Below are 27268 nucleotides of genomic sequence, written 5' to 3'. Positions count from 1 at the left end.
ACCTGTGTGAATTGATCTCTCTGCTACATGAAGCTATGGGAGAAGGAAATCACTATGCTACATCGTTGCATCCAGGGTGTCTTTATGGGCTGCTTCACACAACATCAAGCTTGTAATTGATGCATACAGGCTTTTGAATAATAATTGCACATTCGAATGAAATTAAAGTAGATGGTATTTTATAGGGGACTGCTCCATGCTTTGCAGTCAAGGCGTTTTTGGACAGTGACACATTCGTAATTGTATTGTCTTGCGGCCACACAAACGCACACATCCATCCATTCTCTAAACTGTTTATCCTGCTCAGGCTCACAGGGGGCTGGAGCCTTTCCCAACACACATCGGGTGAGAGACAGGGTACACCCTTGACAGGTCGCCGGTCTGTCACAGGGCTGACACGTGTAAACAGACAAACACAAGAACACTTGTGGCCAAATTAGTCACCAAATTGCTCCACTTGCGTGCCCTTGGACTCTGGGAGGAAACCAGGGCATCCAGAAGAAACCCATGCACAACAGAAAGGGCTCCGCTTAGAAAGGACTCAATTTTCCAACCGAGGATTTTCTTCTCTGCCCAAATGCAGTCATCATAAATAAGATATCTGAGCTCTGCCTTGAGCTCTGCCAAAACCACTTGGTTCGGTTGAGGTTTAATAAGTATGATACTGGTACGTTTGTACATGTTGAAACTTAGGTACGTTATGCAAGTTAAAATGAGCCAACGCAGACTCTCAGTTTCACACCGGACCAAACAGTGGTCTCCTGAATTAAAGTCCTATGTTTGTGTGCCCCCTTCCATCCACCCCACCTACCTCCACAAGACTTTCTTGCCCTGTACACGACTTCACCTGACTAAAGGTCGCCGTCTAACAAAAGCATAAATATGGGCTGTAATAACCTACCAGATGACCTACACAGCCATTTTTCTGGTGAGCTGCATGAAAAATTAGCAGCAGCGTCATTAGTTGTATTCCCTTTCTGGATTTTTTTTTTTTTTTAACATACATCTGCGTTACCACTACTGCATGTTATATTCAGCAGACCTAGGTTACAGTTACATTGGAAGATAAAAACTAATATAGAATAGAACAGAATAGATAGAATTTGTCTGAGAATCACTGCATGAAAATACTTTTGACCCAAATCTGCAGTATGTACGGTAAGTGTCCAGTATGACATTTTGGTGTGGCACCATATTTAAGATGTGTTCAAATGTGTGCTATGTATGTATGTCTGTCTGGCATAAGAGTGTGTACACACAGACACACACAAACACACAATTTTTCAACACCTTAACTTTTGCATGAATAACACCTAGCTCTTCTCGCAGGAGCCCATCTGGTAGCTTGGAAGCTAAGTGACCCTCTCAATATGGAACAGGTCAGCACTTTTGTGATCACTGTCATTAATTCTTCCATCACTAATTTGAAGTCTTTTTATCATCTGAAGCAAAACATAAAGATTGGGAGGATGACAGGAGCAAACGAGAGTAAAGGGGAATAGGGAATAAAAGTAGAATATTACAAAAAGGTTAAATAAGAGAGGAAAGGGCTGTGAGGAAACACAAATAAAAAAAAGACTGACAAAGAGCTTGAAAACAACTACTTTAGTGGTTGGGTGTGGTGTGTGAACTATGAAGAAATGAATGGCACTATGCGCCATGTTCATAAGTGCAGAGTGACAGAGCTAATTATAGCCAACAGGATGTTCTTCTGTTCAAAGGAAGAAGACAAAGCCAAGCAAAGGAAGAAAATACTCAGCAGGTGGAAACAGCTGTTCAGAATCCCTGGGGGACAGCAGTATATTCGTTAGCACGCGTGACTCTTCTCATTAGCTGGTATTTTTTTTTCCAAAAGAAATGTAACACTGTGTCCTTGTCGCTTGTAAGGTTTTACAACTTCAATGATTTTAGCTTTCCCTGCAACTGCACCTCTGCTCACATAAACTTTATTTTCCTCAAAGCAGTTCCACCCACCTCGAATACCCTCCCATACCGCATCACTACTTCAGTGTAGCTGTTATTTTTTTCACCATGTGGCATGCACTCCTGTCACTGAGCACATGCCAGCAGTTAAAAAGGGTCAAGCATCTGCCAAAAAATTCAAGGTGATGACATCCAAATGATTCCAACTTTTTTTTTTTTTAAAGAATTACATGTCCACATGTCCCATAAAAAATATGATTTAATGGGGAGAGCAGTTACTGAAAGGTGCTCAAAGGTATTGTTTGACAATTCATGCAGCATTATTAGACAATAACTGCATTGACTTTCGTGCTGAGTGTATGGACCTATTTAAGTGTTGGATGAATTTATTCAAAAACGGGTTCAGTAAGTCCACTCATGTCTTGGCGGGGAGCATTTTAATGAGTAAATGACATATACGTGTGTTGGCAGATGTTTTGTGTTCAAAGTTCAATTTAAGGCCAGCAAAAGTGTGAGCAGAGAGAGAAAGACCTCAATGCACCCTCCAGTGATGGATCCATGAAGAGCAGGAGGGGGGATGCTGGAGGGATCACAGCAAAGCAACAAAGAAAGTTGGAGCGGAGAGTGAGCAGAGCATGTGACAGATTAAATAGGTCGCTCAATTGTTTGTGGAAAAAGCGCAAGCTCAGCTGATGTATCACCTCGTCTGGGACTAGGACCCAGCAGTAGTTATCCAAACAAAAGACTTTGCTTCATTTGTGCCTGTCAGACCCTTTATTGAGTAGGCACAGTTGTATCCGAAGAAGTGTAAATTTAGATTTCATTTTACCGTCAATGCTCCGTCTCTTATTGCATACTAAAAAGGTCAGCAAAAGAATGTCACGAGGTGAGATCAGTGCAATTTATCAAAACCAGATCATCAAGTCCAACCTTTCTCCTACAAACAATCAGAGATGGTTTCATTAGGATGGGAGAAATGTAATTTCCATCATTTTATAAATGAATAAATTGAATCTTGAACATTGACCTGTGAACATATGCAACTATCTAAAACAAAATATTTAAAATACAGTGAAACAACAGCGGCTGAATTCCAGTTAGTTCTGAATTGTGAGCTAAGGAAAGCTTGGCAGCGTGCTGATTGTTTTATGTTCGCTAAACCATGCTAGTCATGTTGGCAAGCTAAACTGGTGTGGCAACCCTGTTTAAACCCACATTAAAATCCTATGACTGGACGTAAAATAGAAATATAAGAAAATTAAAGTATAATAAACTTCTAAAAATCTGACGTGTTACTATAGTTTATGTTACCTGGCAGTATATTGGTGATGCTCAACAAATTAATGCATCAGTAATTATAATCCAATAAATACGGACATCTGGTCAGGACCCCTTGGTTTCACTTTTTAAGGCCCTTGCATAATTTTATAACATGCAGGGCTCCGCAGTCAAGTTAGCAATGATAAATATACAACGTTTGGTGGTGTCTGTTCCAATCTAGCCTGATTTTGCCACAATTTTATTGTGGCTAACTAATTACCAGTGTTATGGCTGGCAGTCTGTCCTGTGTAGATTGACATGCTAAACGACCTGTCATGCTGGGATGCCCCACGGCACCCCGATGAAAAGTCCGGGAAACATCTAGTGTTACATCTCCCACGACATGTTCCTGAGCAGTCAGGTGCTCTCTCTATAGCACAGTCAGGTAACCATGGTGAAAAGTCAGGTGTGACAGCGAAAGAGAGGAAAAGTTTGTTGAGCTGTGGCAACAGTATCTCTTCCTATTTGACTTTTCCTCCAAGAAGTACCATGACCGAGTCAAAAAAGACAAATGTCGACGAGAAATAGTGGAAGCACTTCATCAGCCGGGTGCGTAGCTGGCTATGGTGTCATAACATTATCACGTACTAATTGCCAGAGTATGCTTATCATTACTAATTCCAGATCTAATGTTAAAGTAGTAAAGTAAAGCCTGCTCCTTGTAGAATAAAAAACTATGGAAGTTAAATTACTATATGTAAATCTCATTGTACGTGTTCTAATTGTTATCTAGATGCTACATAATGACCAAATTGGCTGAGATACACCCCCTCTTGCAGTAGCTTTCAATGTTATAGCACATCCACAGCCATTTTTCTTTTCTTTTTTTGGTACACAAGACCGCCAGCATCACACACAACGCTTCTGTTAGCTTCATTGACAGTTGCTTCGCCCGCCTCCCCGATGACATCTGAACTTGTGTATGATCATGAAATAAGACATCCTGTGATTGGTCTGGGTTATACAACAATAATAAACGTGCAAAATGTTTGACCTCTTTAGGTTTATGTACCAAAACTACTTGGTTAGGTTTAGAAAAAGACAACAGTTTGGCTTAGAATATGTGTTGAACGTACATGCATGCATTAGAGGCCTACTGTAACATAATGAAAGTGCAGAATTGCAGAAATGTTCAAACATATTACCATAGAGAGTGATTCCAAAGAAGATGTAATAGACTATTCCCTGGTAGGATTGTGTGCCAGTTAATTACACTGTATGGGAAAAAAATTTCTAACTCCAGGTCTCCACCCCCCATCAATTGATTTTTCTTTCGTTCTATTGCACCGAGCAGAAATGCCCACTCCATCTCAATTGTCAGAGGCAGCAGGATCCACTTACAGGTTCTTCTCAGGTAATTGCAATGCAAATGAGGTTCTCCAAAGACAAATTAGCCACCCTGAAATAGAGGCCAAGTCCTCAGTTGGCTGTCTGTCTAGAGGCTAGTCCAATGGAAGGTAAAAAAGCCCCCACTTTGATTAACAAAACATTACTGAGAAATCCTGATGATCTGCATGCGAGACAGCTTTGATTTGTATCTGGCTGTTGAGAAACACCAGTGGTCTGTGCTCGCCGGGCGAAATGACTTCCTGCAAAGTATGGTCAAGGCAATGCTCGGTTTCACGTGTGAGGAGAATAATAATAACCATCAAGATTAACCCTCTGGAACCCTCAGAGGTCTGTCAGCAACCTTTAAGGTAATTTGCCAAGATTTGATGAGTAGAAAGTGTACTCACATTAATTACTGGAATAATACAACATTTGTGCAACACATGGTACAAAAATTTCCTTCAGAAAAAGTTCTGTTTTATCTTATCTTGTAATTGACTGTTCTGATCAGGATGCCAAGCTTCAAAACAAGTAGACACCACATGCTTTGCACTTCCAAGAGGTTTCTGTTGGCTTTCCCCTGTGCATTCTGCAATGTACACTGGTCTTGCATCCAGCTGCAGTCAGTGACAAGCTCAGCCCCAAGAACTGAAATCTCCCAGTGAGTTTCATATATTGAAGGTGACACAAATACTCAAAGAATCACATTTAATCTCTTTTGAGATTTCTTCCACCCCACCCGGATAAAAACATTTTTTTTGTGCATTATTTTGTTGCACGGCTAAATATTTCAAAGAGCAGGTTAAGTGTTGATGTGAAAATATATTCCTCTTTGAGAGCAGCATCAGTAACAATGTGCGTCCACTCAGCCCGGGAAACAAGTAGTCTGATTCAGTCTGTTAACATTAGAGTCATGTAGGGTCTCCAACTGGGATAACACAGAGTGAAATCATTCATGTTAATTTGTGCATACACAAGGTGCAACTGTGTGAGTAGCCATGCATTTTAATGAAGCTGACACTGAACTCTTGGGTGGCAGTGTGTTCAAGTGTGGAAAATATGTCGGTTTGAGCGTCTTTGGCACTAAAGCCTTACTTGGCCCTGTGAAGGGGACACAATTTGTAGAGCACGTCCGTAGAGAATTAATGCGTTCCTTATTGCATCTCAATTTAATACTGCAGTGATTAATGAAGTCCTAATTAGCCATAACTTACTCCTACATTTTGCCTTTGTGTTATGCATATCTTTCAAAAATTAATCAATACTGATTATTCATATAATCCTGTCCCTCTAGGAAACTGTACAATAGCATATGATACACCAGATTGCTTATAGTTTCCTTTTGGAATTTTCAAAGTAGCATCTCATTTTGTTCCACAGATGTTCACTGAAACAAGATTTCATGAACAGGGACTCTGCTTGGAGGGGCCTCGATGGAAATACCATGGGAGTTTTAAACCTTTGACTTCTGACTACCTCATGAAAGGCTGATGTTGCTTTATCTGACGTTTTGCAGCAGTGGTCCACAGAGTCGTCCCGATTTCTTTAGCTCATTAACACTAAACAGCCAAAGTATGAGGCAATTAATGAAAGGTCACGCCTGTCAGCTCCGAGAACCTCCCACAGTACGTATGGCGCCACGCCAGAAACTTCAGGAAAAAATCGATGAGACAGGGTCCCCCAGGATACGCCGGTGACAAAAAGGATTACATACTGTATTCAAAAGACGATCAAAAATTCACAGTTGGGGTCACAGGCCCAAAAAGGTTGAGAAACCATGGCTGAGAAGGACAGGACTCAGATAAAGCTGTAGCTTTAGTTTTAACATTCATACACAGTAGACATACCTGTATAATTGTAATAATTCTATCATTGAATGAATAAACGCTGTTATAGCTTAAAAATTTGACATTTTTGTGAGCTGGATTCACATTTTGCAAGTTGTTTTATGTGCCACCATCGGTGGCATAACATACTGTAACCTACGAAACAGCAACAATATGTAACTAAATGACAAAACATGCACTTTGCAACTGCCACTCAGACAATACATGGAAGCATTTTATGATCTGATGCCCCATCGGCAGGACGACTTCATTTTTCTTTGCCTTCCAGAATCAGTACACATCACTGTTGCAGAAAAAAAATGTTTTCTGATCTTACACAAACACAACTTAGTTGGAGTTAGAAAAAAATTACTACTTTGTAAATGTTAGGGGGCCTTTGTCCTACATTGTTGAAATAATAACCACTTGGTTAGAGTTAGGGGTTGCACTAATGATTAAATGATTAAATGACACTGATTGTTAGGTGGAAATTAGAAGCAAACAGTACTACAAGTTATAGTTCTATATTTTGTTGACCTATTCAGCTGCATCGACCTCCTTCTCCCTCTGTGGATTCTGTGGCTCTATAGCCAAGTTTACATCTAAATGGAGTGTGACTTTCAACCAACTTCCCAGCAAATCGGGAAAAGAAACAAAGCAAATCAGTGCATGTTTTCATCAACTACCATTATGCGCATATTAGGAGTTGGTTCATCAAGATAAACAGTTGGTGGCAGTAATTCTCCAGACGGGTGCCATGAGACGACATTAAAAGAGCACCAGGCAAACTTTAAATGGTGGAGAACGGTGTAGAAAACACCAGGAAAATGTGGCATTTATGTTTGTTTCATGTATTAATCAGGCTTTTTATGTGCACATTGAAAATGTGCATGTAAGCAGGTGGCTGGGAACGCAATTAACAACAACGTCATATTCATTCCTCCTCTGCTCCCGGCGGACGAGCGTCGTAATTCCTGCAGCATAAACATATGTCGTTATTCGGCAATCGTTGAAAAAGACAAGTGAATTCTCTATTTAAGTCAGTAACACAGGGAGGACAAATTGTAAGTCAAACAAAAATCTTGAGTGGGGATAACATCACCAAGTTTGAAGTAGCAAAGGCGGAAGTTGTGGTTTAAGTCGACAACAGCATTTGCATCTTGATCAGAAGATTCCAGCATATTCCGAGATGCCCATCTATGACCTGTTCAAAGTGACCCGAGATGCGTGAACAGGATCATTAATCAGACTCGGCATCAGCCCACACGTTTCCCATGGAATCCTCCACGAATGCGATTTCTGTCTGAGCTGGTCAGGAGGTCTTTTTTTGTTTGTGATGATAATGCCCCCCACTTGGCCGGTGAAAATGCTGAAACACACTTGTTAGTTGCATCATGCCTTCAAGTTTTATCCAAACTCCAGCAGTTTTTCGTGAGGCCGATATATTCTCCCCCTCCCCAAATCATTGAAGAGAACAATTATGTTGCTGTGTTGTTGTTTTTCTTTACAGCCATTCTGATGCAATAAAAGCAGCGCTGGTTCTATAATGTTGTGGTAACATTCATGAAAGCATGTTCAGCGTCATTAATTATTTGCCTTTTAGACTCACGGTGGATTGATTTCGCTGGAACACAATTGGATTATGCTGCACAAGCTGTTGAAAGTAATTTTCCAGCCCTCCATTACAGTCCCTATATGGTCTAAGCAACTTTAGTTGTTTTGGACAAGGCTGACACAGAGCTGCACACACTTACCTTCTTTTTTATTATGCGGAGACACAGACTTTGCTATTGTTTCAGCCTCCAATACACGGCTTTCCTTTAACAGTCACAATATTTCTATTCACATCACCTCAAAATTCAGATTTTTGGAAATAAGCAACAGCCCTGCCCATAATAACAGTATTATTCTGCAGATTATTCTCTGTCCTTTAATTCACCCTGTAGGAATGTGGATATTGCACATGCACATCTGAACAGCGAGAAGGTGCTTGTAACTAAAAAGATTTTCAATTTGAAAGACTTATGCATTTCAGAGGAAAGTTATGTGCTGCAGCCTGCAAACACAGAATGATTCATTCGGTTCACAAGGTTCATTGTGGAGTACTTGCAGATGGCCGTAGAAAATAAATGAGATTTTCAAAGTGTGTGTAGGTGGAATATTTCTGTGTAGATGCGCTGTGCCATAGACACAATTATATGTCTAACCCCTGACAGCAGGTTGAGAGACAGAGATAGCAATAGTGTTTGCATATATCATATTCTACTCTGACATGTAGTGTGTGTGTCACTGAATAAGCGTGTATGTGGTTACAGTAGAGCAACCCAGAACCGTTATGTTTTTTATAAGCATGGCCAGAACGGCAGCAAGACAAAATGTAAAGTTTGACATGCTTCAATAATCTAGCACATAGTGGTGCAACAGCAACACACACGGAAAGACACACTGTTTGTGTTGGCATTGATTGTTGCCCATTAGGCCCGAGGATGCACCGGCTCTGTTGAGCAGCTAATTACGGTGGATGCCATCCAAGACGAACCCGAGTGCATCCCTGGGCTCAAATGCAGTGTTTGTGCAGTAATATCCCTTGATAGAACAAAAAAAACTACAGGCAAATAATAGTGATAATAAATTACAGTACTGATAAAAGTGATGACGCTTTAATGCCAAGCTCTATTAGATGTTTTCGCCTCTAACAATCACGAGATTGACAACACTGTGCTGATTAATTAGTCATGTCAAATATTATATTTACCAAATGCAGAAGGTACATTTATTTCTGCTCGTGATTTTGAGGCTTCTTCTTCAATTAGTCAAGATTTCTCAGGAAAAAAGTGAAGCGATGGTCTTCCTCTGTGAATCTGTCAGCCAGCAACTTCCTTCTGGAGTGGTTTGTATGAAAGTTTTCAAATTATTAAAGACATGATTATATATATATATATAAACACACTTGATCCCTCATGTAATAGCAAGTCAGTAATATCAGCTTTGCCTCATTCAGCGTTAGCTTCCACAGCTAATGGCTTTCATGCTTCACTGTCAAAGAAGCTGGGAAAATTTGACCATTGCCGGTGACCATCGGAGGTCCACAGGGATTAACCACCTGTGAGGGTGTGACTTTACAGAAAGAGGATAACAGCCAGTCACGGACAAGTGGCTCTTGCTGTAGGCAGTTTTAGCAGGGCAGAAATAAGTGATTTTATCAGCCGGGCTGTCGGGAGGAGGGGTTTTGTATCGCAGGCATTCTGGGACAGTTTTTTTGACGGATGTGCCACAGTAGCACAACATTGAGCATCTGCTCTATTGATTTATCACTGCCCTGTTAACTATGGATATGTTGTGTAATCACTGTTTTATTTTATCACAAATGGAATAAAATAGACGTATTCTTACATAAAGATGCATAATGTTTAATGAAAGTGAGCAGATCTCTTCGGTAAATTAAAGGTAGCTGCGAGAGTTGCTGAATGCTGAATGCATTTGCTAGCTTGTATGTTTGGACAGCCATGTTTTCTGTTTGGTTGGTTTTTTTTTTTAGCCTGCAGTAAATGCATCATTTGAAGCTATTTTTTCCTCTCTAATCAGCACATTGCTACCTTTAGTGGCGCATTGCGGAAATGCCGTTGTCCTGTTTATTTTGACAGCGAGAACTCAGGGGGGTGACATTAACATTTCACTCATTTACCTCTGTATGAATTGTTTTTCGCTGTATTGTGCATGCCACAGTGTCGCGGTTGTTGTAACATAAATTAAATCAGCCAGTATCCATTAAATTGCATTTTTCAATATACTATTCAGATGTGAGCTCAAATTCATGTATGTGTCTTGTTTTTTTCCATGCATGTGTGTGTTAGGTTAATGAGAAAAATAACCTGCAAAGAGAGTTATCTCCAACTCTCATCTGAATATATTTAATTGCCTCTCTGGTTATTAAAAATGTGTTTTCAGACTGTATGATTTATAGTCAGATGGTGGGGTAGGAAATGGTAAATTCATTGCCGTGTGTTGCACCAGCTAAGGCACCACCTGCTCAACAGCATGTCCAAGGGGAATCACTGCAATCTATTACAAGCTCTCTCTAGAGCACAGCTTGTTTTGTCGCTCCATGCCCAGTGGGTAATTTGGAACCCAGCCCACTGTTTTCTAAAACATCCAGGACACTTATACAACAAAATATTTCAAATGCAGAATCAGACTCATTTTATTCATTAAGTAGAGTATAGGGGAAGAATGTGCTTTGCGAGACATAAAGCGTGCATCTCGGCAACACTGGATTATGGTGGAGAAACACATAAATCAGTACCTAATGTGCAGTAAGTAATTATGGTGATAGTTTGCTGTAGGAAGGCTAAACTCAGAACAGTTCAGAAAAACTGCCAAATCAAGGGAGACTGCTTTCTCAGCATCAAAACAATACATAACAGCAGAGGTAGGCAATACTGGCACCATGGTGGCCCACCTCGTGTCGGCCTACAGCAACATATGCAAGGGCTACTGGTCTAATCCCCTCCACTCACAGTCCTTTTCAACATAGTCGCCCCATATGTGTGTGTTTAATGCTGAATAGTGAACTTTACGTGCAAACTTAATTTTATCAACACAGCGGTCAATGCTCAATTAACTTTGAACTCTTAAGGCAAGGATTGGAACCGTGGAATTTATTTACGTATAAGAGCTCTGCTCTTGCTTTGAGTTGCATTGCCCAACTTTCAGTAAATAAGCATATCGCCGAGAGTGCTCGAGTCAGCAGAAAGCCAGAGAGAACCAAGTGCTAATACACAAGTGGAGGCTCAGAATTCAAAAGCTGGCTGGTGAGATAAATGCAATTTTTTGGTGTTATTTTTGTGATTTTAATGCTGTATGTTGTAGTAATCATTTATTAATTTATTTTACTGTGGAATTTTATTTTTGGCGATGCTGTGTGTGATTTGCCGTCTCTACAACCAAGGACACCGGTGGTAGTGTGATATCTGTTTATCTGTTTACTGCGTTCGGTTCTCAGAAGGCACTTTTTCCCACTCATCCGACATTTCCTACCCCGGTTATGTTTATGAGAATGTATTTCATACACAATACAAGTCCATACAAACCTTCGCTGTGCCGGCAAGGACAAACTATTGACTATTCACTTCCAGAAGTGTCTTACTGTACTTCAGCTAGTCTCAGTATTCTTCTTCCACACATATTTTGTGACCCTGCTGCCACCTACACTACAATTAACATACTAAGAATGCAGCTCATTACAAGCAAATTGTCATCACTTATTGTTTTTTTAAAAAATGCGACTTTGTGCTGGTGCTCACTGAGTGGAGGAATGTAGTGAACGCAGCAGACCAGCAGGTGTTGATGTTACTTCAGAAATGTCTGCCGGAGACATCCAAGTGTGCAAATAGACAAAAAAAAAAAAGAAGAAGTAAAATAGAAAACAGAGCTCTCCCCCCTCTCTCTCCATCTGTATTCTTTGCCCGCTTGTCAGACGCTGATGCTTCTTTCCTGGACTGATGGATCTCTGTGTGTCAGAACAGCAGTAGAGAGTTGCCACTGTCAGTTTGACCAGTTGCTTTCCTCATGTGGAATGACTGAGCACCCCTGTTGTTGTGCCACTTTATTGGATGAGTATACCAAAAGCCAAACTATCCCATTTTGTGCCGACAAATTAATTGAAACATATAAGGAAACAGGTGAGACTAGATTGAGTCTTGCTGTACATTTGTTTCTCCTCATCAAGCTCATTTGTCCTCGTGTAAGTGTTACACCTTTATCTCAGTTACAAAGGCCATCATTATTCATCCTCCGCAGTGCTCATCATCTTTATCCAGCTGTTGTTCTGGCTTTGATATTTGTTTGCACATGACATCCATTATTCAATCGCATCATTAGGCAGTAAGGTGAAACTGACAACTATCATCACATGCAGCATCTCGGGAGAGGGGGAAAGTTGCATTGCCGCAGTGTTTATAGGACAAGTATATGCGCACATTAGAGCCGAGTGGCGTTGGGGCATCGGCGCAGTTCTTAGCCTCATAAATGAAAGTGCCCTTTAAGCATAAATAGGCAATGCGTTTTGTCACGCCACATTGCCTCACTCTGCCTGCTCTCCTCTAACGCAGACAACTTTCTACTGTTGTTATCATCATGCACCAGCATGCTGAGTGTGCGTCTTGCATGTATGCGTGAGTAGCATCTGTGATTTTAGTCATGGGTACCTGAAGAGGTATTTCCAAGGCCGGAGTTTAGGTTTGCAGCTGCTGTCGTGACATATGTTTGTGGAGCACGAGACTCCAAATGTGGGCAACAGGTTGGTGCAGGGTTGGAGCTCTGATGTGCTGAGCCGCTGGCAGCCTGCACAGCTGCGAGTGATCCAGTGAGACGCTCGCAAGACGGCAAAAGTGGTCCCAAATAAACCCTAAGCTACGATTAGTGTTCAGCGCCCTTTCCGCCCAATCGTCACATCGTGGTTGAAACCACGCGGCCCGCGTTCCTTCAGCAGCTGAGCAGGCCTTTACTTAAACAGACACTCCAGCGCTAAAGGCACGCTGTGGGTCAGCGCTGAAGCTTTCACCATAGCTGCAGGTTGTGCCCGAGCAGCCAGATTAATTATTTTGATTCGGTTGTGATGTTGAAAATATTATGTCCACTCTGTGAGTTAACTTTGGACGGACTGCAGAGTGCTTTCACCTGGAAAGCAAAATGGGAAAAAAAAAAAATCTTGTGATGCATCACTTTTGTGTCTGTCTCGGAGAAATAAAGACAGCTGAATACCTTTCCTTGAGAGGTTTTTCATGGTATGCAGCTCAGGCTGGTTTTTTTTTGTTTTTTTTTTTGTCTGTTTGCTTGTTTTGTTTTGTTCGAAAAGGAACAGAGTTATATCCAACAGTTGCCAGCAGCTGGCCAGATTCCACCAAAAAGTGATTGTGCATCTCTTGGTTAGAATCCAGCAAAAGCGCCTGTACCCGTGTTGATGAGAAGTTGTCGAAAAGTAGGATTTGTTGGTAAAGTTACTACTGTACTCACAGCGGGAGACTTTATTGTTTCTTCTAGGATTTCTACTTTTTACTGAAGAGCTATGTGTCTCGCTACAGCAGATGCACTCTGTTCCCCTCAGCCAGCTGGACAGCTCTTACAGCAAAATGAACAACATGATAGCAGTCAGGTAGAAATCTTGTTTTCAGACATGTCTTGTTGACATAAGTGATTCCAGAGATCTTCGGATATTGCAGGGAGATCTTCACAACAGACACAGTAAGCTTACTGAAGCATGCCATTGTAATTTTAAGAAAATGACTTGAATACTACTGTTATCTCTGCTTAAGACCAGTAATATCGATTAACCCAGTCTAATCTTAATGCAGTTTTAATCTAGATAATCTAAAATGTTGCCACTTCCATGCTATAAGAATGATTTAGTCTAGAGTTTGATTTTGTAACATAAAACATCTGTTGGGTAATATTTCCCTCGATGCCTGTTAACTTAAGTCCTCTTCACAGAAATGGAATATTGTCACAGCAGAAAGTCTAAAACATTCATTTTTAGGCTTAAGTAAGCATAAATAGTTTACCTTACGCCTTATCTTCTGCAGAAAAAAAAGAAAGAAAGAACCTGTGTTGTCATAAAAGTGTGTGAAATAGAGAAAAAACAATCAGAGAGCCAAATACTGACAAATTAAATATTAAAACCTGGATTATGAGTGAAGAAATACTTTATAATGAATGCAGGTGCTTCCATACAGGCCATGATTTTTGCAGTCAAGAGATTTTAACTCTAATTTAGACCAAAGTGTTAGACAGCAACCCATCCTCATCAAACCACCAAATAAAGGAATCTCATGGAGTTTTTTAGATTTTCTATGCCAAAGAGCATCATAGCTGTTCTGATTCTTGACTACACCCACGATCTGATCACCAGCGGCAACAGTGGAAGAGCAAAAAAATGGATGTAGTTTATTGTGGCAAAGTGTTGGTCTGTCAGTGCACTTCAGTGGGAACGCCTCCATTGGCTTTTCCTCCAGCGCCACCATGCCTCTGACATTCGTGTATTTTGGAGGAATACCTCAAATAACGATCAGGACAATTGCTGTGGAATTTTGTGCAGACAATCATAGTTTGTATGTGTTTATGTATCCTCGTGACTTAAGTGAACCAGATTTTTTCCTCCACCGTCGCTATGAGGTTGGTGATTGCGGTTTGGTGGGAAATATCTCGATGAAATTTGGCACACTAATTAACGTGGCCCTCAGGATGAATTTTAACTACTTCAGTGATGTCTGAGCTTTTATATCATAAGGTCAAAATTTTAATTGGTGCAGTACTTTTTTCAAATTGTGCTCAACCCATTCTCACTCCAAACTCGGTTTGGTCAGGACCTTTGGTCAGGACCCCTTGGAGTCACTTTTTAAGCCACTCCTTCAATGTGCACGGCAGTCCAATAGACTTCTATAGACTGCACAGTTGGTTGTTGGTGCCTAAACCTCATCAAGCAGTTTTAGTGCGTAAACCTTGCCAAGTAGATGTGGTGCATAAACTTAATTAAAGTGCAGCCATTTCAAAATATTAACCACACGCATATTGAAAATGCCACTAAAGTGACACCCCGTGCCTTAAAAAGTGATGTTTGGCAACTTGGAAATCGGCATGCTTTGTTCATACCCTCCACATCTTTGCTACGGGAGTCAGGGTTTTGTTTGAGAGCGTGCCAAACTAGCCAGTAGGTCACCGTTATGCAAATGTGCAAATAATAAATCAAAAAGTGATGGAAGAAAAGGTTGGATTACAAACAAGCTTTTTCAGGCAGTTTAGGAGAGGTGTTTCCTGCAGGAGCCAGTGAACTCCCTTTTGGTTTTGTAACTTTGCAGAACATGCACCAGAAAGCTATGAAACACACTAAGGGAAAGAGGAAAGGAAGCCAAAGAGCAGATATAACTTCTTTAATAATGGGAATCTGCATTGCAGTTCAACATTTGTCTCCAAAATGTAGTGGAGCAGAAATAGAAAGTTGCATAAAATGGAAATTGTCAAGTACGAGTACCTCAAAATTGCTCAAGTACTGTGCTTGAGCAAACGTATTAGTTGCATTATACCACTGTCAGTCTTGTTTTTATCATATTTTCAAAATGTGCTTATATTGACACGACTGAACTTTGTTTATAATACCTCATTGCCTCGTTGCTTGTTACCCTCTCAAATCTGCCACGTCTCAAATCCTATTCTACTCTTACCATGCATACAATGTACCAAATTAAGTATATTAGTATAAATGGAATGATGTTTTAGCATGAGTAGAACATAAGGACTCTTGTGGCTTTGAACTCCACGGTCTTCTCTTATTTGCGTTATGCTGAGAGCCTGCAGCTCCACGCTTCAGCTTGTCGTGCATGTACATGAACAGCTACAACTAAACTGAGCCTAGATTACCAAGAAGTGTGGTCTGGTACCAGCAACCTCCCTCGCTATCATGTTGCATGTCTACGAAACAAGACATGGTAACCACAAGGGACTTATTCAACAGGGTCTGTCCAACACCTTTTCCCGCTGCTGTATGTAACACTTAATTAACTTGCCTCCAATTCCTATTACCTTATGACTACTGTACCAACATATCTCCTCTTAGAAAGATTAACTGTGAAGAAAGAGTGAGAAGTAAATTACGAATGTCCTCGAGCTTGTCTTCGAAGAATGCGAGCTGTCATCCGACACATGACTTCTTTTTATCAAGGTAGCTTACTCCCTTCATTCTTTTGATGTGTGTCATACACGCTGTAATTGATTCCACTCACTCCTGTCATGCTTTTGCCTACAATTTGCACTGCAATATGCCACCCTGAACTTTTTGAACCCATAGCATAATGGAAAAGCTGTAGGGCCTGTGAAGCGTGAATTATCACCTGGTCTTGCACAAAACGCTGCTGGCACAAGAACACAGGCGCTCAGTGTGTCTTCCGCAGTAAGAGAATTACATTTCTGATGAAGTTACAGAGAGGTGTTATTGTTAGTCGACTGTGTGAGCTCCAGACGCGTTGACTCATTAGATAATTTTTCCTGAAGTCTTAAGGGTGTCTCTCTAATTCTCCCCGTTTCCCACCATAAAAATGTAAGACCGAAATGGAAGCAAGACTCATTCGCTTCTCAGAGGGAAAATAATTATAATAATAAATGGGTTTGTACATAAGTTCAGCTCCAAGCTTTGGACTCAATAAAAATATAGTAATGGAAATTGGAACTTACTTCATCTGTTTAAAACTTAGAGAATATCAAATGTTCTCATGTGCGGAGCTGTTACTAATTAATCCATCTCATTTCCCTCCTTTAAACGGAGGCATATGAGCCCCGATGGAAGCAATAGGGTGTGTTTTCTGTCTACCAGTTACATCTAGTGCCATTTATTATCCATTAAAGCGCCAGCGTTTTGTTTGTGCTGATGCTGCCTTTCACGAACACAAAACTTCTTGACGGGAAAAAAAAAAAAAAAAAAAAAAAATTGCTGCCATGAAAAGTCTTTGAAATACACGGCGCTTATATAAATAAATTTGGTTGTGTTTATTCTGTCAGTCTCCTGATTACTTGGATTCAGTGATATTTTCGAGATGAAACAAGTCACAAATTTGGCTTGACAAGCAGGGAGGCATTATGTATGAGAAGAAAATGTGTTCATATTATGTTTTCTCTTCCGCTTTACATAAGTGAGGGCTCCCACCCAAACAAGTATTTGGAGGACGGTGGTGAAAAACATCTTTCTTGTAACTTACGTTTCGACGTGTCAAATATGACAGTGGACTTTTTAGTTTTCATTACTTTTAACATTTTAATTTAGCAAGCTGCAGCGTTCAATATGAATATGCAACAATGCCTTTGATGCAGATGGCTATATCAAACCGCAGTGCCTTCTGTCACACTGGTGTCATTCTGACTGTTGATCAAGAATGTAAAAACCCACACTGGCGTCTATTTCAATTTCTAAAAGACTTCGGTAGATTCAACATCACCATGCGAAATGTTTGGAATTGTATATATGTGTGACCCCTTCAGACCTCCCCCCAGGAAGCACTCACAGAAAGAAAGAAACAAAAAAACTCGACATGAGCACAACAGGCACGTGCGCGCGTACACGCACAGCTTAAACAACCTAATGCAAATATTAACCCAGAAACAAGTACAGCCTAGAGGAGGGTAGAGACGAAAGATAAAACAAAGTGACTGTGTTCTTTGCACTAATAGTATACACTGTAACCCAAAATGTTTTTCAAAGTCAGCTTGGGGCTAAAAAGTCATTTGTTTAATGGTTTCTGCCCAGCAGGACGCCAACAGTCTATTTTTAAAAAGTGATACTGATAGGAGGGCCACACCTTCAGAACACCCGGTGCCCTGCGCCGTCGTGTATCCCCGAACGGCCTCGGCAAAAGTGCATCTGCTCACTTTCAACGCGTGGCTCTTCGATAAGGTCGTTAAAACGGGATGACTTTCTGGAGCGTTGCACGGTGACTAGGTGAGAACAATGCAAGAGGCCGAGGGGGAGGAGGGTGAAAGAGAATGCAGAACAGGAGGTGAGGAGGACGAAGAAAGAGGCTGAGAGAAAGAGACACCTTAGCCCACTGTATATCACTTAAATCGAAGGCCACTGCGCCTTTCCTCGCCCCTTTCATCCCTTTGTCCGTGCACTGCCGCTGCTGCTTCTCTGTGGTCACGGAACCTTTTCACTCTGACTCTCTCAGCGAGGTGCAGGAGCGCTTCCGTCAGAGGAGATGTGACTGCGGGGATCTGAGTAGACCTCTGCTACCACCTAGAGGTCCCAGCAATGGTGGCTTCCCATCCCATCACTCCCCGCTGTCAGAAAACCCCAATCACTGTCAAGCAATTGTATAGATTGAGACTTGAGGGTCACCGATTTGAAAGATGTCGCAGGCCACCGTGTTGGACAAAAATAACCCGTTAACATCATGCTTTTTTCTTTTTTTTTAGTATAAACACAGTCTGTTACATTTAGGAAATGCAACATTTGACCACATATCTTTAAAATCTCTACTTTTCTAGCATCATTTGAAAAACAAACTTGTCCTAAGATGTGGCTCTGCTTTTTTCTGCCTCGTCCATCAAAGCCACCCGGGTGAGACAGAAAGTGAGGAGGCTTCAGACAGATAAGGTTTCAAAGCAGCCAGCCAGGAGAGCTTTTTTTGCGCCACCTCCACTAGCTTCACATTAGGAAAAAATAAATAAATCATTGACAACGTTGGCCCCCTTAAATTTGCATAACAGTCCCAGACAGCCAAGTATATAATGTAACTACTTCACAATGCTCATTCTGCATGCTGAGAATCGCTTTCTTTGATTGGCCCGCGCTTTAAAAGTACCAGGCTTCTGCTGCTCGGGGAGAAGCTCACAGCGACGCAGGGGGGACACCAGCTTGGTTGGAGTTTGTCTGATAGCGAGGAAACGTTTTCAGCATGGTGCAGAATAACAGGAGGACAAGCCGAGCACCATCACCTTACACACCTCAGACTCAGCTCCGGGTTTTCTGACGACTGCTCTACTGTAGAACACATTGTAGATGTAATGGAGAGTGGACAAGATTGCAAAGTGTTAAAAAAAAAAAGAAAAGAAAAGAAAAGAAAAGGTTGGGTCTGTTCCGGGGCTGAATGTAGACACCCTGGAGGCAGTAGCAGAGGATAGCGCAGGGACTACACTCAATTCCATCTTGGATATCACCTCTCTCTCCCTCTATAATGATCTGATGCTGCTTTGAGCAACTTGGGCCCCACCTCACCTCTTGGAAAGGTGCAAAATGGAGTGTTTTAGTCACTCTTTTGTGCTGACAGCCGTCACAGCGTACAGCACTTCCTTCCCCCAAAATTGGCCCAGCCTCAGCAAGTCAGGATGCTGGCGAAGCAGGACTCCCGGATTGTCACACTCCTTTCACATATATCAGCTACTCACTAATCCATGGCAGATTTATGTACATTGTTCAGACATGTAGCTTTTTTACGTCAACACATCCATTTTAAAGCAGATATTAATGCACAGGCACGCTGTCATTTTGCACACACAATGCATATAATATGACAACCCAAGGGCACAAATAGCAATGTGTCTGGACAGGCAGGGCCAAGTTCTATTTTCATATGAATGTACATTTTCATTATTCATGTCTTCACAAACCTGCAACCTGTTTTTATTTGCACCTCTTACAGGGAAAATGACAAAGTGTGTAACAAGAAACACAAACACAATTCATCCCTAAGATGTGTATGAATTCTGGGAGACCAGAATTCATTTCGGCGCGTATTGTGTTTCCTCTTTGCAGTGTCTAAATTGTTTTGCAGGAGAGCCGAGGCTTTTCTGACAAGAACCCTGCAAGCGATGTCAGGCAATCCTGCGTGACGTTCAAATAGCGGGTACATGTGCTGCACGACAGCTGAATGTACACCGTTTGCATTGGATGACATTCCCAAAACTACCTTTTTGCAAGAGTTTAACAAGGTCAAACGTTCATTCGTCTCATAGCTGAGGCAACAGCACATTTTAGTGGAAGTTTACAATGTAAACAAATGTGTGCTCTCTCCTTAGAGTCCGCCAAGGCTTACGTCTAATTGAAGATGTCAACACAAATCATGCTAGATAAACCTTTAAAATAATTACAGAGAGCTTCAGAGCCTCTAAGCCCTTTAGATTCAGAGACAGGAATCAGAGCTGACCACTGGCATCGGGGATTTAGAGACCCTCAATTCACAGGGCTGGAAACAAACGTAGCGTAAGAACAAAGCCCTGTACACACAGCGTAGTCTGTCCTTTGAAATATGTGTATTGGGTCATACATTTAAATCCCATACTTTATTATTCTGACTTTATTGAAATGCACGGTCACACACATGCTCACATGCAAAAAGCTTATAGGCTGATTTACCAGTCTACACACACACACACACACACACACACACGCAGTGGTAGCTGTTTTTCTGGCATCTGGGAGATGTGGCTCCCATGGCTCAAATAATGTCACAGAATAGTGTGTAATCTTTAGAACAGCTGTGGCTGGAGATAAAACCTTAATCAGGTGAAGGGAGCCCGGTAATATAATAACCCGAAGCTAGAGAGTCGCCAAAGATGCACCGATAGACACAAAAGAGCACCGCTTGATAATCTTAGTTCAGGAGCTTACTTAACCTCCGTCACCATCCAGAACTGGATAGACATGACTGGAGGACTTAATGAAAAAACCGCTCATGTTGGTAAGTGTTCAAAGATGCTATGAAAAGATAGAAAGACGGGGCAGGAAAGAACAGTCAGGATGAATCCGCTTTAATGGCACACATTTGAATTCTTTACAATCACAAACATGATTGCGGCGGTGCTGGAGGTGCGCTGTCTTCACCGGGTGTAGTTAGTCAGTTAGATAGCAGGAGGCTTGAACTGACGCATGTAGCATGTTCCACTGACTTTAATGAGAATGGGAATTACATGGCTCTATAAAAACAAAAGAAATATTAAGTACAACTCCAATTCCAAAAAAACATTGCAAAGCATAAACCACTTGGAAAATCGGTTAACGAGAGAGAAAGCAAGTCTGAATTAACTGGAAGGGGAGAAGGGTGACATAATGGTTCGTTTATGTATTCAATTGGACTCATGCAGCATCGAGTGGGGGGGGGGAGTTTACTGTTTTTCAGTGACAGTTTTCAAGGAGGTTAAATTCACCTTGCCCTGGGTTTTTTTTAAAGCTAAACCAAAAGGTCTGCAAGCTGAATGCAAAGGCAAGTTTATCTTGCTTAACCGAGCAAGTAAGTAGGTTGGATGACCTTCCACATAGCCCGGATAAAATTAGAACCTGGCAGCATTGTTTTTATAGGCTTTCCAAAGCCTGGAAGAGAAGCTGGAGACAGGCTAGATTCAAAACTGTTGTGGTGTCATGAGGACATGTTCTCTGACCCTCTTTTCAGCCTCGGCACATATCACTTCCCTTTCTCATGGAGCTCAGCTCTAGTCTCCACGTATATGAGTATTTATTATACTTTTCCTCCTTCATTCTCAAAATAAAATCACGTCCTCACAAGCACTATTTCAAAAAAAACAACAGCCGGTGATAAAGCCCAAACCTTTAGCCATGCTGGCCAATCAGAAGCCAGAAAAAAAAAAGAAACGTTGGCAGCGGGCTACCTGTAATTAGAGGTCTGACCAGATCTCATCCGAAACCGGTGAAGTTGGCGGCAGGGTCTGTGTTGTGGGAGTGTTGGGTTATGTAACAGTAACAGAGCATTCTGACGCCTCTGCTCCTCAATATATATATATATATATATATATATATATATATATATATATATATGTAAAGATGTAAAAAGCCCTGTGAGCACTAGCACATTGCACAAAACATCGTGCACACCCTGTCGTCACAAGCCAAAAACACCATTTTCCCTGTCAACGCTGCAAACAGAGTTTCTGAATGTTTTCATCCCGGAAAACTGAAAGGTCAGTTTCTAGTGACCGAAAACTGCAAAGGCCAAAACGCACAGAAAAAGCTGCCTTCTAAAAATAATAATAATAATAATGTGTACCAGCCGAGGCATCAGGCATCCTTATTTTGTTCCAACTACCTGACTTCCACACCCAGGATCACACCTGCTCCTAATTCTCTCATCAGCTCCCTGTATATAATCCTACCTGTAGCCATTGTTCCTTGTCAGATCCCCAGCGTCACATTTCTGCATGTTCTCGCCATTCTGCCTACCTAAAAATTCTTGCTTCCCTGTTCCTGACCCAGTTTTCTTGTTACTCATGTTTAGACCTGCTGAATGTCCCTAACCTGTCCTCCCCCAGCGCACTTGTTTGCTATGACGATGGCTTTCGCGTTGGTGTATCTGAGTGTCTGTGCCTTCATCCTTGCCTTTTATGAACTATTGTAACTAGTTTTGACTTTAGTCAAAAACTGGCTCATTCAAAAGGGTTCTTTACATAAATATACAAACTCGATCATACATAACATATGAAGCCTTAGGCCTTCATGGACATCATCATAACTTCACATCAAATAGCACAGCCAGACTGAAAAACAAAAGAGGCTCATCCATCCCGACTCAAGCCTCAATGCTGAGAGTACAGACATAATTGCTAGTCAGATCTCGCTTTTGTAAGAGCTGGGTTTGATTCATTTTAGATATATGTGTTTTAGATTTCCTTTCGATGATGCAGTCCTCCGGACTCATCTACAATGAACAAGATGAATGAGCAGTTAGAAGTTCATTTTATTGCTCGTCTTAGTTCAGCTTCACATTTCAAAAAGACACATGGCTGCTGATGAAAAGGCTCGCTGATTGAACCTGTCGTGTCTGTGTCACAAGAGACTCTCTATCCATTTGGCCACTTTGACATACTGTTTTCAGTCTTCGCTTCATGTTTTGCTGACTTAAAAAGGACTTTGTGTGCTGTATGGCCACAGTCTTCACTTCACTTTCAGAAGTGTAGCCTAAGTGCTTAAGAATAGGGAGGCTTGCAGGTGTGTGGTGTGTGTGCATGCAGTAAACTGTAAAATAGCTTAAGAACAATATGAATGCTTCAGAGGTTTTCTGTAGACATAAAATACACTAACACGATCACCAATGAAAGGACCAAAGCTAACAATAATAATAATTTATTAATAGTTGATAGATTTTAGCTAACCAGTTATTACCTCATCTTTTTAATCAACACCATTTTAATGTGGGTTGTTAATTTTTAACCCCAAAAGTGTCATTCACATGTGCCTGATAAATCATGTAGCTTTTTGATTCCTTTTGATTCATACCTTTAATACCTGTAGTCCTCATACAGAGTAGGGATATGATGTGCATTACATCTGAAGCTTCTGATTTGATGCATGTGCTGCGTGTAAGTCTGCACAAACAGGACGTGTACATTGAATAATAAGTTAACTCAGTTGATTAGTTTAAGCATGCAGGCATTTCCACCTGTCTAACCCATCTACTCCACCGGCCACAGCTCTACGATGTCGCACCTGCAACGCAGTTTGGTTTCGTCCTCCACACAGCGTCATGCCACACCAGAGGTGCTCAACTAGAGATGTCCAAGGGCCAGAATTTTCTAACTAGACACAGTGGGGGCGGGACATTCAAGAAAATAAACTAAAAAATTGGCCTAATTGGCCTATTATTGATCAATATTGTCTCTTTCTCACAAAATTATTTTTGTCAGCCTATATCAGTGTGAACAGACTCCAAAAGAATCATGGAAAATCCATGACAATAAATAAATACTGAGCTAGAACATTCTCTCAGACCCCACAGTTCAACTACCACAGACCGAGTCCTGATCTCAACAAAAAGCACCTCCTCAGGATCTCAGGAAGCAAGCAAATAGAGGCTCAATACGACACCTGGCCAACAAAAATAAGCCCAAGTAACGCCTCTTGCGTCTAATGGACGAACTTAGCGATTCTCCAACAACTCCGGAGTTCCGTCTCATACCGGCCCTGCACTGCTGTCAGCTTCAGGGAACGGCCAGCCTGGGAGCCGAGCGGTTTGATGCCGGGTTCATGGAGCAGAGATGATGGAGTTGTAGAATAATATGATTCTGTAGAACCAGTGAACTGTGAATTATAAATGAAACAGACTTTCTGGTTTGTTGCCAGGGGTTGGCAAGCTAACATTAATTGATGATCACTCTCAGGACGGACTGGGCCTCTTCCACTGGTGAGTCAAGTTAGATGCACTCATTTTCTGAATTCATTAACAATCCGGGGGCCCGGATGGGAGGCTTTGGTGAGCCGTATGTGGACTGCGGGCCGGTAGTTGACGGTCACTGTGATGAGCGATTGGGAGTCTGCACAGGGTGTTTTATTTTGCAGTAAATGCTGTGGCTGTGTCCTGTGCAGCTTGAGGCGGCCTCCATCAAAAATAGACTTGGTGCGTATTTTAAGAACAGAGAGGCGCTTCTGGGAAGCTTCCAAAACGTGCTGCGGCACAACTGGCAATGCACAAGCATTGTCAAGACTGGCCCCAATCAGTTCTGCCATGCCCTGGAACCAGTCCCTCAGCAGGGGTTCTCCTCAAATATGCAAAGCTGACCTGAGGGCACGGACACAGAGAGATAGACACTTGCATTACTGTCGATAGATATCCAAGATATGTTGGTTTTTTTATCTCTATGACCTCCCTCTGTGTAGGTCAAGGACAATTTTGCTTTAGTAGCTTCCATGACAAAATCATAGAGGAGTTGACGAGTTCAGACTCATTCATTCAGGGTTTTATGTTGTTGAGCAGTAAGACCAAAACAGAAACTCATATCGTGATGCTGGCCTGTGATGAGGCCGATCAGTATTGGACCACACTCCTCAAGTAATGTCAGGCTTTAACAGTCTTTCCTACTCTATATACATAATCCCACCCAGCACTTTCCAATAAGTTCCCCACTTGGAAACTTATTCTGAAAGCTAAATATCGATAATCATGATTTTTAATCAACATTCAATAAACCTTTAAACAGTAGGAAGAATATAGAGCCTGATGTACTAACAGAAAGACTGTAAATAAGTAAAGCCTTCACAGCAGCCAGATTATCTTTTAATCCCCGTCCAGGGAAAAAAAAAAAAATAAAAATCTCTCAGAAGAAATCAGCTGTTGCGCATCTCTATCTGCATAGAAACAAATTTGAAATTGAGCACTTTGGTCATGCATTATACAGCCAGGCAGGAACTAAAAAAACAGCGTGATAAGAGATTGCACGATCATTTAGATGAAAAATACAGAAAAAGACACAAGCGGTAAACCTCTGATAGCAATCCATCTCTAAAATTGATCACTTTACAGATGAGAAGCCTCCCAGTTAAACTTCAGTAGACAGGCTGAATACTTTGTCCACAATCCAGCTCACTCTACACTGACAACAATCTTGCCTCATATTTGGATGAGGGGGGATCCAGCAGACAGAGTTCAGAGGGGCAAACCACAAATGCAGCACAGACACCATGCTCGAATGGATCAAGAAGAAGTCAAAATAATAGATACATATTTCTTTCGTCTGAGTGGGTTCTCACCCTGTACACAGCCAAAAATATCCTTTGTTCCTTCACTGCCTCTAAGATGTGAGACAGTTGACTTCTCGAACAAATACTGTAACGCTGAACATCTCTCTATAGTACAATGGTTGGGTATTTCGCTCTGTTATTGTGAATACCAATACCCAAAGGATGTTTGTCCTTGAAAAAGTTTTTCAGCAATAAATACGCAAAAAAACAGAGTTTGAGGTAAATAAAGCGAGATAAATATTTGCGTCTGACATTCATTTGAATGCCGCTGTTTCTAATCGGGCCATTGTCACCCCTGTCTTTTGATTTCCGTGGAGAGAGCTGCAGATGTAGGCTCAGCGAAAATGGGACCCCGTGTCTGCAGGTTGGGTGAAATCAGTGCTTTCATTTATTTGCCAATAATGACCAGAATGAGTGTCTATAAACTGCGACAGATACGGTTCCTTCAGGGCTTTGCCAACATGCTCTGATGATATTAGGTCCAGCCTTTGCCAAGGATCAAACAGTGACCCACCAGTTCATCAAATACTCCGAGCTGGACATTCATAAAACATGCTTTCCCCAGCTAGCTCTTGGCACAGGCTCAGATGTAATAAATCACATACTGTATATTTTATAACCTAACTGGTCCAGGGTTGTATCGAGGGCTGTATTAAGACAGTTGCCTTAGATACTGAAGATAAGATCTGCTGCATGTTTAATCATGAATTTTAATTCTGTATTACTGACCATCACCGCACCACCCCTTTCATATGAATTTAACATCCAGCTAACATCCAACCTTCAAGCTTAAAGCAAAAATAATCTAATTCCAAGAAAACGAGTGAGATCAAAAGATACGTTGACGTGCATTGATTTGAAGTCTATGTCTTCAAATTTTGTACATTTTCTCATAATATTCCCATAGATTATAAAAGTTTACTCCCCTACCATAGTAACGACCCCCTTATCTTTCAAACGGTGCATACATGCACACACACCCACACACGCACAACTTCCACAAATGAACCATTTTCCCTTTTACAGCCTTCTTGTTATCGCCAGTAAACTGCCCCCTTGTTATTGCCTTCATGTATTTCCAATTATTTTATATGTGAAAGAGGGCAAAGGGACAAATGGAGTGGAGACGGGAGAGAGAGAGCAAGAGTGTAGCAAGCCAAGACGCTTTGTAATGCCATGGGCAGGTTATAAGGAAGATAAATAGCGTGACACCTTAATGGAGCCATACAGTTATCCTTTATGAATAAAGTGAGATTGCTTCATAAAAGGTACTGTCCATGATTAATGATAGAACTGAACCACTTGCATCGATCCTGGACATAAAAGGACTCTCCAGTATTTACAGCTGTTAATGTTATAACAAATGGCATTATAAAAGTTGGACGTACAGTGAGTCCAATAAAATGCTCTGGACTTGGCAATTACACGGAGCCTCTGGTGGCCGTCGCTGTGTTCTTCGAGTCTTTTGGTGGGGAGATGAGGATGATAGCACAGAAACACTGGAAGAGAGGCTGCAACAGAGTTCTGTCAGTATATTTAAATTTACCAGCAAAATGTATGATTTCGTTGTAATGTAGTTTAGTGTTTTGTGGCATCTGCGCTAGAAGGCTGCAACATGAATAAAACCAGCAAGAAGAGGCAGTTAGTGGAAATAATGACACACAGATGCACGAGTTCTGACCACACTTGTGCGAATGTTTTCTCTCTGCCACAGATCGTCTGATTGAACTGAATTCAGAGGTGCTGCGTGGACGTGCACTGTGGCAATAATGACTTAAACAGATGCAACTGTCTCTCTGCCTGCATTCCTACTGAGGAAGCTGGCAATTTCCAAGGTTTGAAAGCCAGAACCTCAAAAGTCATGCCATGT

This window comes from Chelmon rostratus, chromosome 19 (assembly GCF_017976325.1).
Source record: "Chelmon rostratus isolate fCheRos1 chromosome 19, fCheRos1.pri, whole genome shotgun sequence".
Taxonomy (NCBI): domain Eukaryota; kingdom Metazoa; phylum Chordata; class Actinopteri; order Chaetodontiformes; family Chaetodontidae; genus Chelmon; species Chelmon rostratus.
Note: the sequence above shows the minus strand (reverse complement) of the source record.